Source organism: Schistocerca piceifrons, chromosome 2 (assembly GCF_021461385.2).
Source record: "Schistocerca piceifrons isolate TAMUIC-IGC-003096 chromosome 2, iqSchPice1.1, whole genome shotgun sequence".
Taxonomy (NCBI): Eukaryota; Metazoa; Arthropoda; class Insecta; order Orthoptera; family Acrididae; genus Schistocerca; species Schistocerca piceifrons.
This window is the reverse complement of record NC_060139.1, coordinates 498,237,453-498,254,277: the sequence shown is the minus strand read 5'-3', so window position 1 is coordinate 498,254,277 and position 16,825 is coordinate 498,237,453.

Here is a 16,825-nt window from a genome sequence, read left to right as displayed (position 1 = left end):
GAGTATCTATTGAACTGCGGTTGATCGGAATCTAAGTCCCGTACTCTCTGTAGATTACCCAAATTATACGCGCTGCGTGAGTCTGACACATGTTCAAAAAGTGGCGTCTGTTGTGGTATGTTATTAACTGACATGTTTTTGATCTCTGTTACTTCTTGTTGTAAGTTTGACAACTTCCTCCGTAACGTATTGTTAGATGAATCGATCTCATTAATTGTCTGCTGTAAATTTTGAAATTCAGGCGTTTGGATAAATGAAACCGGTGCAGTATCGTCTGATTTATTGTCATTAGCATTTTCGATAACATCAATACGACTGGCCAATTCATCACATTTTTCAGTCAATATCTTAACCTGATCATCGGTTTTAGAATCAGACGCATTAATCTGTTTTTGCAACTTGCGCGTAGTTTCGCTCAGTTTTTTAACATCAGCTTTGATAACATCACAATCCTGTGTTAGATCTAATTGTTCGAATCTATCTGTCACTGTTTGAATATTTACTGTGTGTGTATCTGTTTTTGATTTAAGGTCAGAAATTTCATCCCGTAATTCCGCGTTCAATTGTTCTATGGTATTAATTTTGTCGGACACAGTAGTAATATTATTGTCTACATACGTCTTCGCTTTCGCGAATATTTTACGTTTGTCCTCTTGTCTTTGTGCAGTGATTGTTTCCATGACTTGTCGTTTTACTTTGTTTTGATCCTGAATAAATCTGCGGAAACGCGTATCACTGTTCTGTATGTGCTGATTAAAGCGCTCGTTAATCTGAGTGTTCTGCTGTTCGAATTTCGCGTCTATCTTTGCGTCCATAGTGCGCGAAAGTTCTACCGTCATTGCTCTAAACTCGTCCCGTAATTGTGTAGCTTTTTCAGAGCACTGTTTGGCGACTCCGCTAATTTCGTCTCTGAGTGTATCTGTTGCGGCTGTTTGCATTTCCCTTAATTCTTGTGCAACAGACTTTATTTCTTCGCTATTTTTTCGTGAACAAGCCTCAATTTCCACGCGCAACTGTTCCTTAGTGTCATGGCACTGCGCGGCAACGTCTCTAATTTGTTCACTAAGTTTGTCTTGTTTTTTGTCATTATTGTCAAGTTTTTCATTTAAGTGTTTGAAATTTTCGTCATTTTTGTTCTTAGACTGTAGCATTATTGTCATAAATTGTTCCAAAGTAACATTACCTACTTTATTCTCACTACTGTTTGATGGTGTATCTACAATTGTCGCGTTTTGTGTGACCATTTGGTCATTCTGTAATTTACAAAAACGTTTATCAGTCGGATGTACATTGTCAGACACTGTTCCGGAATTAAATAAATCCGTCGTACTTTGTGTATCCTGATCACTTTCTTTAGACAAATTTGCCTGTACGTTACTTGAATTTTCCAAATCGGGTGTGTTAAGCTCTGCAGCGCTCATTACCATAGAGCATTCTGCGTCATCAATTGTCGTCAAGTTAACAGACGAGACAATTGAGTTCGTTTGTTCATCATTAAGGTGAAAGTCATCATTAGTGGTTGGAATGCACTGACTGTTAGTGAACGCAGGATTGTCATCATTACGTTGCGTATCACAATTACTATCGGTCACGTTGTTTAAGTCGGTAATTTCATTCACAATACTTCGCGATACACTATTCACAGTCTTTCGCGGCATTTTTACAATAGTCAAAATTTTTCACAAAACAAATAAGCACAATGCAAAAGCAACACACAAATACAACAAAGCAGCAAATTGCCGTTGACCTGTAGAAAGAAAGTCACAATATTATTAAAAGCGTTGCGCCAAATCCTAATTATCTAAGCAAATAAGAGCAGATATCTGACTGTCGCTCAAAAGACTCTCAACGAAATACGATCCTGGACTGGGTGTCGCCAAGTGTAACCTCCCCACGAAATTTTTTAAGAAAGGACGATACTAATTAGAAATGCTGATGGACATTGCTCTATGCGTAACCTGCCCACAATGAAATGTACTGACAATGGCAACAAAAATGTGAAATTCGCAATCTGACTCAAATATAAATTCCTCATGAAAAATTAAAGTCCATTCAGTGATAAGAAAATTTAATTAAATCGAAATATCGGTCTTTGGCCCTGTGTAAAACAATCAGAATTAAAGTCTTACCTCGGAATAAATGGATGTCACATATCTGCTCTTGTTGTTGCGCACCGCTTGGAGGAACTGCATTGCAAATAATAATATTCTGTTTTTTTTTTTTTTTATTCTAGTGAAATTTTTCTTCAAAAAAAGTGGAATGAAATGGGAAGTGCAACGAGATCTCTAGTTCAATAAAAAATTAAATTTTTGAAAAAATGCTTTTGAAATAAAAATTATTATTGGGGAACTTGTTGGAGAATAATTACAATAAATAAATTTTTACATTATCTAATAATTATATTAATTAATGGTATACCTTATTCACCAACTTGACCAGTGTTGCCGACCGCCTACATCACACAACCGCACTGGGCTGCTACTACTGACCGACCGCTCTGCATGACGACTAAACCGAGCTACAGACTCGCAACGACTGAACTGACAGACTCGCAACGACAGACTGTACTGCACTGGCCTACAGCTACTAACAGACTGAGCAACGACTACTGACAGACAGAGAACCGCTCGCAACACTCGCGCGGTCAAGCGCATACTCTCTGGTCACAGATGCTACAATGCCTCGCCATCGCTGCTGCGTTACATACGTGTTTCAGTGGTGCCCAGAAGAATTTTGGAAAGTAGGTGGACTTATAAGGTCAGGAAAGAGGATGTTCTCCGGGGAATCGGCAAGGAAAGAAATACATGGACAAGAGGGAAGGACAGGATGGTACGACATCTGTTACGACATCACCGAATGGTTTCCATGGTACTAAAGGGAGCTGTAGGGGTAAAAACTGCAGACGAACACTGACATTGGTATACATCCATCAAATAATTGAGAACATAGGTTGCAAGTGCTACTCTGAGATGAAGATGTAGGCACAGGACACGAATTCGTGGCGGGCCATTCAAAGGACTGATGACTTATTTGAAAAAAAAAAACACGTCTTGATGCAAAGGCTGCAGAAGAGCTATTGTTGGGCGACCAATGCTGTGCTTCCTAAACTCCGCTAGATTTGAACAGCCTTATCAGAGAGTTTTCCTTGCTGATTCTGATCTTACTAATATTTCTCCACTGTAATTTGTTTCCTTGAGTGTCTTTAGCAGCTTTGTCCCTTGGTACGGCATCCATGACTTTCTTTCAAAAAAGGTTTTTTGGTTTCAGTTTCTCTTCGGAAAACATAAGAATAACCTTCTTCATTGCGTCCATCCTGTCTTGGTGAAAAAAAATTATTGCGAGTGTTTCTTTGCATTATCACGTTACATGTATGTTCGGTGCAACTGTGTCAAAATGCTCATTTTACCTCAATACGTAAATCCATTGTTTCAAAACAATGACTAAAACATGCATTAAACAATCTTAAAAACGTACACAGTAGACTATTGCACTACTGTCTGAAAATTCTTATCTCTAGCGTCATTAAAGATAGTAGCGTTTCTCCTTTCGTTCGCCGTTTCACTTGTTTTCTAAATGTATACGCCCATTGGCTTAAAGCCTAAGCTTTATGATAACAGAGTGCATAACTTGTATTTCCTTTACTCTGATGAGATCCGCACTTTAGCTTTGCAAATGTTGGCTTAAATCATTTCATTGCTCCTTCAGCACCTTAATTACTTCTTCGATCAAAATTTCGTATAGAAATGGCATATATTTTCGTGTACTCAGTTTAGCTATAAAAATTTTGGAGGCTTACAATAGGACACTTCCTTTCGAAAATTCTATACAATCTACTAAAATCTATCGATACCACTTTTACTATTTTCTTTATTTAGTTTACTGTTCATTTACTTATTGTCTTTCGCTGTTTAGAAATTATTAACGATATTGCGGTAGCAGGTGTGATCTCACGAATCATTTAACACAGAGCGGCATACATGTAAAATAGAGAGACTGTTGTCAAATCAAATATGAGATCCTACATAAAGTGGTCACTTACGCTTGAGTGGTTGACCTCTTCAGTTAAAAAATGTACATTGTTCTCTTTCGAAATGTCAGTGTGTGCTAAGCGCCTTATGTACAACGAGAATAACAACTGGTGTACCGCTGAGACCAAAACGACCCGATCCTCTGAGAATTCTCGAAAGTTACAGTTGTAAAGTTACTTAAAATTCCACTGGGTTTAAATTTTCCGTTGCCATGAATATTTCATGTAGGCGCAAATCCTGAAGTAAGTGCTGAGATGACTGCGAACTTACTTTTTCTTGGCTTTAACTTCGACTTCTATAGAATGCCAAGGACGTAATACTCAACGCGAAAGACTTATTGAAAACAACAGACGTGCTTTTCCTTGCTTCAGTATGATGTATGCGGGAATAGAAATATCAAGGTGAACAGTAACTGACCTCTATAAAAATACAGACTGAACTGTTTGAGATTTCAGATAAACATTCACTAAGATTAGATTTCATTAGACAATGTGGACTTTTCGTTCTAACAGATTCATAGTGAAGAAATCCTCCAGGATGTGAAACATGTCAGAAAAACAAGAATACAATGATAAAATATTTAAAAAAAAACAACAAATATGTTAATGTACCTTCCACAGTTCCCAAGTGACACAGAACAAGGTCGTCATGGATGTGGAATAAGTAAAAAAAGAAACTCAAACATTTTTCTAACTGACTATAAGGATTATTATTTACACACTTCGCTCTTTCTGAATTATGGAACGCAGAATGATTTCGTACTATTGATGATTTGATTTAATATGAGACTCAAACTGTATTTAAGTCGAAACGGGGCACGGGAGGTACTAGTACACTGTCAAAGTTTGCACTGTCCATCTGTAAAAAGCCAGTCAGGTATATTCTGGCTGCTTTAATTAAATATGCGAGTGATAAGATCCTAGAAATGTAGGGCGAGAGAGAGGGTGAAAACTTACACAGTGATGTAGTCTAAATGGACGCTAGGATGACGTGTGCCTGTCCCTAACACTGCACCAAATGCGAGCCTGAACCGTTATCATCAGTCATCACAGTCAATATAGGTCAACGCAAGGGCCCGTCACCATTCTACCTGCTGGCACACGGGAGCGGCTGCCGACGCGTCACCACAAAGCCCATTATTGCACGGGACTGTTTTAAAACTCATCATTTGGTCTGCGGTACACATACAAGTGATACCGGCCACCGAATAACGACGGCGGTTTTGCAATTTTAGCCACCAAATCGAGGGTTAAAATCTATAATATACCTGTCGGACTGAGATACGAAGAAATAAATTACAGGTGGTTGCTGTGAATTTATTCGTAGTATTTATGTAGTTCATACCACATCCAGTGGTTATTAGGAATAGGATTCTAATGTCCGCGCTTATAGACTGCTGGCCATTAAATTTGCAACGCTATCGAGATATCAAGCCATACAAGTTGAATTGGCATGAAGTGTTAAACATGCTTGGATATGCAATAACAGTGCACCCATATGAAGTCGGTAGGAATGATGCCACCTACATTCTGTATGTAAGGAAAGACGCAGTCAAGATCGATGCATTGTGCGAGCAGTGGATGCCGATCTAATACCATTCAGGGGTTAAAACCGTGTCTCCAGGGACCTTCGTGAACTGTCTGCTTGCAGCAGGAATAAACTCGGTGCTACTCTGGTCAGGCTACCACTCACACCACAGCTCCACAACAGCAGTGAAAATAGGGTCTGTCTGTTTACGAATAATGAATGTACACGAATATTGCGTAGGCCTGACGAACGGGTCTGTCCCTGACTGCATTACCCACGTCACACAGGTCCCATCCCAGGTTTCATAGTGTGGTGGCCATCAATAACAACTCGCGCTCACATCTGCAGGGTTAAGTATGCAGTGCCCGCCACAATGCTACTGTCATTTCTGCGACAGGAAGGTGATGTGCTTTTTCACAAGGATAACGACCGTTCACATAGGACTGCTGCGACGCTCTTCGTGGTGTACAATAACTTCCCTGTCCAGCAAGATGACCAGATCTCTCGTCAGTTGTACACGTATGAGACATGACGAAGCAGGAACTTATTCGTTCTCGAAGACCTACAAATACCGTTGCAGAATTGTTACAAAAATTGCAAGATGATTTCGCCAGTCTGTCGTAGGATGCTATTCGACACCTCTATGAGTGTTTGAATACGGGAACACCCACCTGCTTTGCCGTCAGACGGGGGTACACTGTATTGATGCGATTGTTTGGGCAACCTTTAGTGTGATACGTTTTTCATTTGGTCTGATTTTGTTATCACATAGTCCTACAGTGACATCAGATGACTTGCTAGTGTGTTGACTTTGAGGGTGTCACACTTTTCTCCGAAAAGTGAATGGTTCAACAACGGTATATTCAAAGCCATGAAATTTCTCAATGGCTGTGCGGGACCATCACAGGAGAGGACAGTGTAATGGTTCTTTATTTGCGTGACCATTACAAATGGTTCAAATGGCTCTGAGCACTATGGGACTTAACATCTATGGTCATCAGTCCCCTAGAACTCAGAACTACTTAAACCTAACTAACCTAAGGACATCACACAACACCCAGTCGTCACGAGGCAGAGAAAATCCCTGACCCCGCCGGGAATCGAACCCGGGAACCCGGGCGCGGGAAGCGAGTGACCATTACAGCATTCCAACCCCAGTTCTCGATACCAGTAATATCGTACTACTTTTCTGTGAAGTAACAGACATATTTTTGTGACAATATTCACATTTGGTTTTATTAATGTATAGGTAGTCCGATGTATCGGTATAATGCCGTGATATGGTTCTCGTGTGTATTCATTTCTGTGAGACTGCCATAATCTTCGACTTACTTGTAACCGTTTTGACGCGAATGAGCACAGAGCAGTCTTTGTTTCAATTCTCAGAAGTTGTTATTTCGCTTTGTAAAAGAACAGTCAAGTCTTGTGTTTGGTTAAAGTGGAAATTAAATATATGAAGATTGATATAAAACTGTTTTCTTGATGATGTGACAATTAAGAAAAAGTATATGTGAACTTACAAGAAGTTCAATAAAAACGTGGATCGTGAACACCAAGTCAAAAATTATTTCTGCCATACCATTGTTCTGATCTGGGATTGTTTGATCATTAAGAATTTCCTGTGAAACGCATTTGTTAGGTCTTCAAATATTGCTAAAATACAGATCTGGACCTTCCAGCAGTGAAAGTGGAATCACCCTAGAATCAACAAGATGAGCCATAACAAATTCGACGAAATCTACGTGGGAATCTATTCAAGATAAGTGGCAAAATTAATGAATTTTTTACAGTGACTTCATTATTTCCATTCTGACGATACAACCCACAGTCAAAAACTTTGTTGTTGCCCGATAAAGCAAACATATGCTGCGTGAGCAACATTATTAATCTGATTTCTAACTTAATTTGCACGTGGTGGTATTATTAGAACAGATATATTGATTTTCGCACAGATCTGGCACAAAGTCGTCTTTCCAGACGAGTCGCGGATCTACGTACAGCATCGCGATGAATTTATTCGAGTGTGGAGTCTCCTAGATGAAAGGAATTTGCCAGATTGCGTTCGTTATTGTTACACGGGACCGTCACCAGGCGTGAGGGAGTGAGAGGTGTCATTGGCACCCAACAGAATCACCTCTGAGTCGCGTAGCCGGTAGTCTAGACAGCAGCATTTACATTTCTGACGTGTTAAGGTCGGTGAATCTACCCTGTCTTCGAGCTCTCCGTGACGTATCTTTCGTAAAGATTATGGAAGATAGCATGTTGACAACGCTGTCCCGACTTACCTTGATACTGAGGGTATTCGACTGTTTTAACAGTCAGCAACGGGGTGCCGTCAGACTAACAAGTCCCACACTCTCCCAACCACTCGGTCATAGCATTGAAGCAGCATGGAATGACGTATCCGTACCAATATCTAACAAGGGGAGGCCGCCAATTGTGAAGTTCAGATTCGATTCATACTGCGCATAATAAAAGCTCATGGCCAGAGGTGTAATGTGGCAAAGCACCAAGATGCACTTCTCAGCCGTTGTCGAGAAAATCGACAGTTAAAAGACACCGTTGCCGTGAAATACTCTCTACGATTAATAGCTTTCTACAACGTTGTGGCACAGCGGTAAGCGCTCGGGTTCATAATCCGAAGGTCACCGGATCGAATCTCGAGTGATGCAACCTTTTTTTTTAGTATTTGTTTTTTGTAATTCAAATGTGTATACACACACACAATCAGTTGCAACAATTATGCGTATAATAAGTTGTTGAAAGTCGTTTGTCGTGGAAAAACCGCAAACAAAGTTGTATTCCACAAATGTTATTACTTGTCTTAATAATGTTAACCACGTATAGTTAACGGAAGACGTAGAAACGATATTCCGAAACGAATACGTGTAGTGTAAGTCAAACGTTCGAATTGGAATGGAGACCCCACGAACACAAATTTGATGTGGCAGGTATGAAATATAAACTCCGTTACTCGCTCGTTACAGTTGAAGGACAGATGTTGAATGGGCCGAAACGAGCCGCCGCATAACAGCGTAGTTGCCTGATAACTTCGAAAGAAGGTAGATGCGGTCCCTAGCGCAACTTGTAACATCGTCGAAAATCTGTGCGGACGTGAGAGCTTTGGCACACCCTGTTAATCAAACGGAAAAATGGAGGCGGTACAATTGGAGAGCGATCCACCTTCACCAACATGCATAAGCAATTCATTAATAGTTTATATATATATATATATATATATATATATATATATATATATATATATATATATCGATCCGGCGACCTTCGGATTACGAACCCGAGCGCTTACCGCTGCGCCACGACGCTGTAGAAAATTACTCATCGTAGAGAGTATTTCACCGCAACGGTTTCTTTTAACTGTCGATTTTCTCGACATCGGCTGAGAAGTGCATCTTAGTGCTTTGCCACATTACACCTCTGACCATGAGCTTTTATTATGCGCAGTATGAATCGAATCTGAATTTCACAGTTGTAAGTTTAGTTCGACTCGATGCCAAATCGCTTTAGGGTCATTGCTGGTGACAAAATTGGAAGATCTTTGTGTTAAATTTTGCACTCTGTACATCCCTAAGTCACATACATATTTGTCAGTGTCAACGAAATTCTCCAACAGCCGTGTAACGTAAGATGTTATTTTACTTTATTTTGAAGGCTACTAATTTCAGCATTTCATTACTCCACCTTTAGGTCCCTGCACAATAAAAGAGTATACATGTAGTGTAGACAAGGTTGTACAAAGCTAGCTTACAGAAAGTGACTGGTAATCATAATATCGCTTAAACCTTGAAAATTAAACTAGTGGTGTGAAACCAAATCTCTGTGTACATCCATCACTATAGACTAAAACATGTGTACATATTTTTTAGTGGCGTTAAATCAAATCTTTGTGTACATCCATCACAAAAGACTAAAACCTGTGCACATATTTGTTAGTCATAAAACTATTGAACACCACACATCTACAAGAGAATGTGCATAAACATTAAAGAGACCGGAACTAGACAGTATAAAATCAGGAGCTCCGTTGAAATAAAGCTTATCTTTTTCCATTTTAATATAAAAGCCTATAAAATTCTTATAGATGACGAAACCCCTAGTGTATATGTAAACCTATCTTCATTTAAAGTAAAATATCACACTGTAGTCTATGAAGTACAATAGTATGCGCATTTGAAGCATAGATTCTATCACAACTGGTGATATGATTAGTTGTTACAGTATCAAAAAGACAACTTACAGCAAAATGCAACGGCAGTCGACATATGGCACGTCAGTGTCTTGTCTTACGTCGTTTCTGGGACCTATTTCAATAATTTTCATGTTATTACCTTGGGGGTATTTCTTTGGCTGCTAGGAGTTACTTTGGTTCAGCACTATTTATACACCTCTATATTAATTTAAGCCTTGATATGCCTCACCATTGTTTTTGAAAATATAAATTTTCTTCACCTATAATTTCATTGCCTAAGCATCTTAGTATGAATGTACTTTTTCAGCCTTACTGTAACGCACTGATTTGTTTGGCTGAGGCATACAATACCTCACCTTCATGTGAGCTCGTAGATTTCGGATTTTTCCAACTCTTTATATCCCGCTTTACAGCAGTCTACTCTCTTGGTAGGCAGCATGTTTTAATAAATTACCGTGTTTTCGGTCTCTTGTTGTCTTATACGCGACTTTTGTACTTGGAACAATAAAGTGTTTTGTTGCTTCCTTATGGTGGGACTTGGTGTTATGTATTGCCAGCAATCGCCTTGTAACCAGTGTCATTTCTAGACCCAATCTGATACATTCCCCAGTTCACTTGTGGGAATTCGGTACGAGTGCATCTTATGAGTATGATTATGACATGGATAGTTTATCAGCGTGTCAGCATTGTCCTTACAGCTTGGGGGACAGTTATAACGTTCTTACTAGACATGGAGTTTGATGATGTTACTCACTTTGAGGGCTTGAACTTCAATGATATGATGATCTTTGCAGACCTATTTACCTTTTATCTTTTTCCATACCCACATTGCCTACCGCGACATAACTTGCTGTGTCTTATTATTTAGATGGGTGGTCATCTATAGATAGGTCGGAAGGGAATTGCTTTACACTCCCAGGGAAATAGTATGACATTCTCTGCTGAGAACTTGGACTTCCCTCGGTTAAGCAAGATTTAAGAAGGTGTTTCACTTTGGTCATGCCGACCTATGAAGTGATATAAAGGATACCAAATCGTATCCCTTTATTTCGATTTGCTGTACAACTTAGGCTCACAAGACATTTGTGAACAATCTTAGAGTGCTCTTTGCACGCTGATTTTTTTTTTCTTTTTTGATGCAGTGACAACTAATTGTATCACCAGGTGTGATAGAATCTAGGCCGTAAATATGCATACTATTGTACTTCTTAGACTACAGTGTGATATTTTACTTTAAATGAAGATAGGTTTACATATGCACTAGGGGTTTCGTCATCTATAAGAATTTTATAGGCTTTTATATTAAAATGGAAAACGATAAGCTTTATTTCAACGGAGCTCCTGATTTTATACTGTCTAGTTCCGGTCTCTTTAATGTTTATGCACATTCTCTTGTAGATGTGTGGTGTTCAATAGTTTTATGACTAACAAATATGTTCAAATGTTTAAGTCTTTTGTTCTGGATGTACACAAAGATGTGATTTAATGTCACTAAAAATATGTATACATGTTTTAGTCTATAGTGATGGATGTACACAGAGATTTGGTTTCACGCCACTTCTTTAATTTTTAAGCTTTAAGCGATAATATTGTAACCAGTCACTTTCTGTAAGATTATTTTGTGCACACTGATATACACTACGTGTATACTCTATTATTATGCATGGAGCTGAAGATCGTGTAATCAAATACTGAAACTGGTAGCCTTCAAAATAAAATAAAATAACGTCTTAAGTTACACGGCTGTTGGTGAATTTTATTGACATTGACAGTCACTCAACCAGCCGATGTCCCCCGTCCGTAATGGACCCACAGCGACTGGACATACATATTTTGTCACGTTTTCTTCCTAATACACAATATAAGCACAATAAGCAAAATTTTCTTTTACTTTCTTTTCTAATGTTGTATTGTTAATGGCTGAAAGGGTAATTTAATTTACTGGCTGGACGACCTCTGAACGTAATTAGCGACGAGACTTACAAACTCAAAGACCATCGCTGCCCCAGAGCAGCTGAGTGCTTTGAAACAATCTGAAGGAGTTCCGCCTGTATTAGCCAAATTCGTTTAGTCCATAATGAGATAAGGAGCGTTGCTGCAGGACAACTTAAGCCGGTTTCCGGCAACAGACCTTCCGTTTCCTGTGCGCAACGTCCTTCTCTCAGAATGCAAAGATCTTTGTTTAGTGGGAACTGAGAGTATATCAAGGGACACATTGCTGTGTTGGTTATTGTGACTTCATCGTCATCTATTGAAGTTGACATTGCTATATCCTACTCTCGTCATCGACAGTGTGAATTGTTAGATGCTGGAGCTGGAAACCATTGTCTGGCATTCCACACTGAAGTCTCATCACGACAGTCAACGTCGGATTGGTATATTGCGGCAATCTCCACCTGAAGTTGACGAGCAGGTGCTCCGTTCAGATATTCCTTAGCTTCAGCTACAAATTCAGACACATCGGCCACTACTTCATCAATGTTAATTATAACACACGAAATAAACTTCGTACGTAATAGTCATTTTCACCCTGATGACAGCCTAAATTAAATGGAACGAAAAACTAGTGGCCGCTAAATTCCATTGGTTACCGCTGGGTGAACCTAACAACAAAACAGTTACCGCTTATTGCCGTACTTAAAATCTCTGCTGTCGTATGGGACCATCAAGTGACACAGTAAAGCAGTGAATATTGAAGGATTATCCATTCAAGAAAAATAGGCTGCAGGACATTACAAAATAATTTATTAAGTGAAGGATCGCTTAAACATATATAAAATATTCCTATTATCAGTTTCGACAAACAACTACCAACATAAATTCTAACAAAATCCACTACAAACTTTAGTACAGAAATATAACAGGAACCGTTAGATGCTCTAAACACCATGATCTCATCCAAATTATCTCAGTAAATGTACATCATACCGTCACATCGTCTTTTTACCATGACACATCTGAAAATATCAGCTGTTTGCCGAAAGCGGTAATGTGAATATTTTATGTATGTTGAACCGACCGTGACCTAATAAATTATTATACGAACATTTATAAAGGTGTCATACCTCCGGCTGACAACATTTAAAAAAAAGAAAAAAATTCAAATGGCTCTGAACACTATGGGACTTAACGTCTGAGGTCATCAGTCCCCTAGAACTTAGAACTACTTAAACCTAACTAACCTAAGGACACCACACACATCCGTGCCCTAGGCAGGATTCGAATAGGCCACCAAAAAAAAAAAAAAAAGGGAAGGAGGAGATACGTGTAAACTCCACAAAATAATATCTCACAAAGACCTTTTCAAGCATGGACACTCCCCTGAGAGTAAAGAGTAAAGCTACTCTTTAATTATACTTGTAGCTAATACTAAACGCCTTTTACGATGCGTTGTGGGTACGGGGGATTTAAATATCTGAAATAGACATCATATCTGTGTTTACGTTTCAGACTAGAGTTTCATCTGGTTCAGATCAGGAAAATTTAGTGCCCCTGACATCATCGTGAGGTCACTACCATGCTCCTCACACTACTGTAACACGATTCTGGCCTTGTGACACGAACAGCTATCCAGCAGGAAGAAGCCATCGACGTCGGGGAAGACATCAGCATGAAGGAATACAGATAGTCCTCAACAGTGATACGTAGTTCTCAGCTGTCACAGGACATTCCATTACTACCATGTCCTCCGTAGCATAATACTGCCCCACCGGCCTGCTTCCGCGGCTCGGTGCATGTTTCGAGTAGCCGTTCACCTGGATGTGGGAGTATCCGAACACGACCATCGACAATAAACACGGTTCGTCTCACCAGGTGATACATTTATATTGATCAACGGTTCAATCTGTATGCTCACGTGCGTATAATGTCGTTGGAATAACGTGGGAGCACATTATCTCCTTCGGTGCCCAATGTTCAACGATGTGCGTTGAACATTGTGCTTCGAAATACTTTTTCCAGCACCAACCTAGCATTCTGTCGTCAGATCTGCTACAGATCCTACTTTACAGACAGAACGGGTTTTAAACTCCACATGCTGTGACGAAGCTTCGATGCCCGTCGCCTATTCATGGTTCATCCGTCATTCAACCACATTCCATAGTTGGATACGACGGTAGCACACAGACAGCCGTTCAACTTCGTCGTGTCCGAGGTGTTCGATACCAGACGTCGTGCCATAACCGATTGTACTTTGTCAGTGTCACTTATTTCAATAGCCTTACCCATTTGCTGCCCATATCGTCACAAGAATCACCCCTATTTCGTCTTTTCCCAACTTGTACAGGGTGCTCAGAAACAGTCTGAGAAGACTATAAGTATGTTGCAGGGCAGATTGTGGTGAGAAATAATTGTTAATAAAGGAATTCTATACGATGTGTGGTTTCCGATTTAATTGGCATTCAATTTCGAAAACCAAGCCATTTCGCACACAAATTCAAGCGGCCCGCCAGATACAATTACTGTCGGTTGTTCTGCCAGCGTAGATGAAAGCGCACGAGACTGCACAGCCTTTGGATCGGGTTCGATCCTTGCTACCGCCCCATGACCAACTTTTGCATCGTCTCTTGTTCGGTTTTAGGAAACCAAACGAAGAATACGTTTGGTGACACCAACTCCAGAAAGCCGCTTGAATTTGCGGCCCCAACGGCCTGACTGATAATTTGCTTCCCACTCGTTCATGTTTCTCATGTGTACGGTGAAAATGGTTGAAACTGCGCCGCGCTCTTTTATGAAACATAGAAGAAGAACACCGTTAGAAAGTGGTAAAAACCTGAAAGTTGTCAATGTTTCTGAGACGTTATCGGAAAAACACCGTCATCACCGGTAAATGGACTTGCAGCAACGACATCTGAGTTTACTGGTGTTTCTGTGAGAAGTGTAATGTGTGAATGTAAAGAAAAAGTCGATACGGTGTAAGCTATCAACAACAGGAAAAACAAGAAAACCTCAATTGTGTGTTTTTAGGAAACTGTGACGATTTCGTTCAAAATGCTGTGGGGTCAAACATGCGAATATTTTTCTTCGGGAACGAAGCGCTTACAATATACAGGGTGATTCACCTAACGTTACCGTTGGATATATTTCGTAAACCACATCAAAAACTGACGAACGGATTCCACAGACCGAACGTGAGGAGAGGGGCTAGTGCAATTGTTTAATACAAACCATACAAAAATGCACGGAATTATGTTTTTTAACACAAAACTACGTTTTTTTTAAATGTAACCACGTTAGTTTTGTTAGCACATCGGAACATATAAACAAATACGTAATCAGTGCCGTTTGTTGCATTGTAAAATGTTAATTACATCCGGAGATATGGTAACCTAAAGTTGACGCTTGAAACCTCCGACGTTCAGTTGCGTGTTGTAACAAACACGGGCCACGGTCGGCGAGCAGCATCTGCAGGTACATGTTTACGACGACGACCGTGTTTACGAGTGTGGCTATAGTGCACTGTTGTGGTTTGGTCTAGCTGTCGCAGTGTCCGCATGTAGCGCTTGCTGCTATTGTTATTCTGCATTCGTCTCCGCACGCAGACCAACTGTAGTACACCGTGTTACCAGACGTCTGTGATAGGGTAGTGTTGTAGGAACTGTGGCCATGGTGTATTCGAACTCTGAAAAGGCGGAGATGATACTCATCTATGGCGAGTGTCGACGAAATGCAGCTGAAGCCTGCAGGGCGTATGCAGAACGGTACCCGGACAGAGAGCATCCAACGTGCCGCACATTGCAAAACATCTATAGCCAACTGTATGCAACAGGTGTGGTCGTAGCACGCAAACGGGTCCGTAACAGGCCCGTCACAGGAGAAGCGGGTGCAGTTGGTGTGTTAGCTGCTGTTGCCATGAACCCACACATGAGTACACGGGACATTGCGAGAGCCGGTGGACTGAATCAAAGTAGTGTCATGCGCATACTGGATCGTCACCGCTTTCACCCGTTTCATGTGTCGCTACATCAGCAATTACATGGTGATGACTTTAATCATTGAGTGCAATTCTGTCAATGGGCATTAACAGAGAATGCGTTGCAGTTCTACCTGTTTACCAACGAAGCGGGTTTCACAAACCACGGGGCAGTGAATCTACGGAATGTGCATTACTGGTCCGTGGACAATCCTCGCTGGCTCAGACAGGTAGAGCGACAGCGACCATGGACTGTAAATGTATGGTGCGGAATCATTGGTGACCACCTCATTGGTCCTCACTTCATTGCATGGGCCCAAACAGCTGCAACATACATCGCGTTTCTACAGAATGATCTGCCAACGTTGCTCGAAAATGTCACACTGGAAACGCGTCGACGTATGTGGTATCAGCATGATGGTGCACCTGCACATTCCGCAATTAACACTAGGCTGACTCTTGACAGGATGTTCGACGGGCGTTTCATAGGACGTGGAGGACGCATAAATTGGCCAGCCCGTTCTCCTGACCTTACACCTCTGGACTTCTTTCTGTGGGGTACGTTAAAGGAGAATGTGTACCGTGTTGTGCCTACAGCCCCAGAGGATATGAAACAACGTATTGTGGCAGCCTGCGTCGACATTACACCATATGTACTGCGGCGTGTACGACATTCATTACGCCAGAGATTGCAATTGTGTGCAGCAAATGATGGCCACCACATTGAACATCTATTGGCCTGACATGTCGGGACACACTCTATTCCACTCCGAAATTGAAAACGGAAACCACGTGTGTACGTGTACCTCACCCCTCATGGTAATGTACATGGGCGTCAGTGTAAAAGACCAATAAAAAGGTGTTAGCATGTGGACGTAATGTGCTGTTTCCAGTCTCTTCTGCACCCAAGGTCCATCACCGTCCCCTTTCGATCCCTACGTAATTCGGTGCTCTCCGATACACACGATCGAACAGCGGAGGAGTGGTACTCAAACGTCAACTTTAGGTTACAATATCTCCGGATGTAATCAACATTTTACAATGCAACAAACGGCACTGATTACGTATTTCTTTATATGTTCAGATGTGCTAACAAAACTAACGGGGTTCCATTTAAAAATCGTAGGTTTGTGTTGAAAAACATACTTC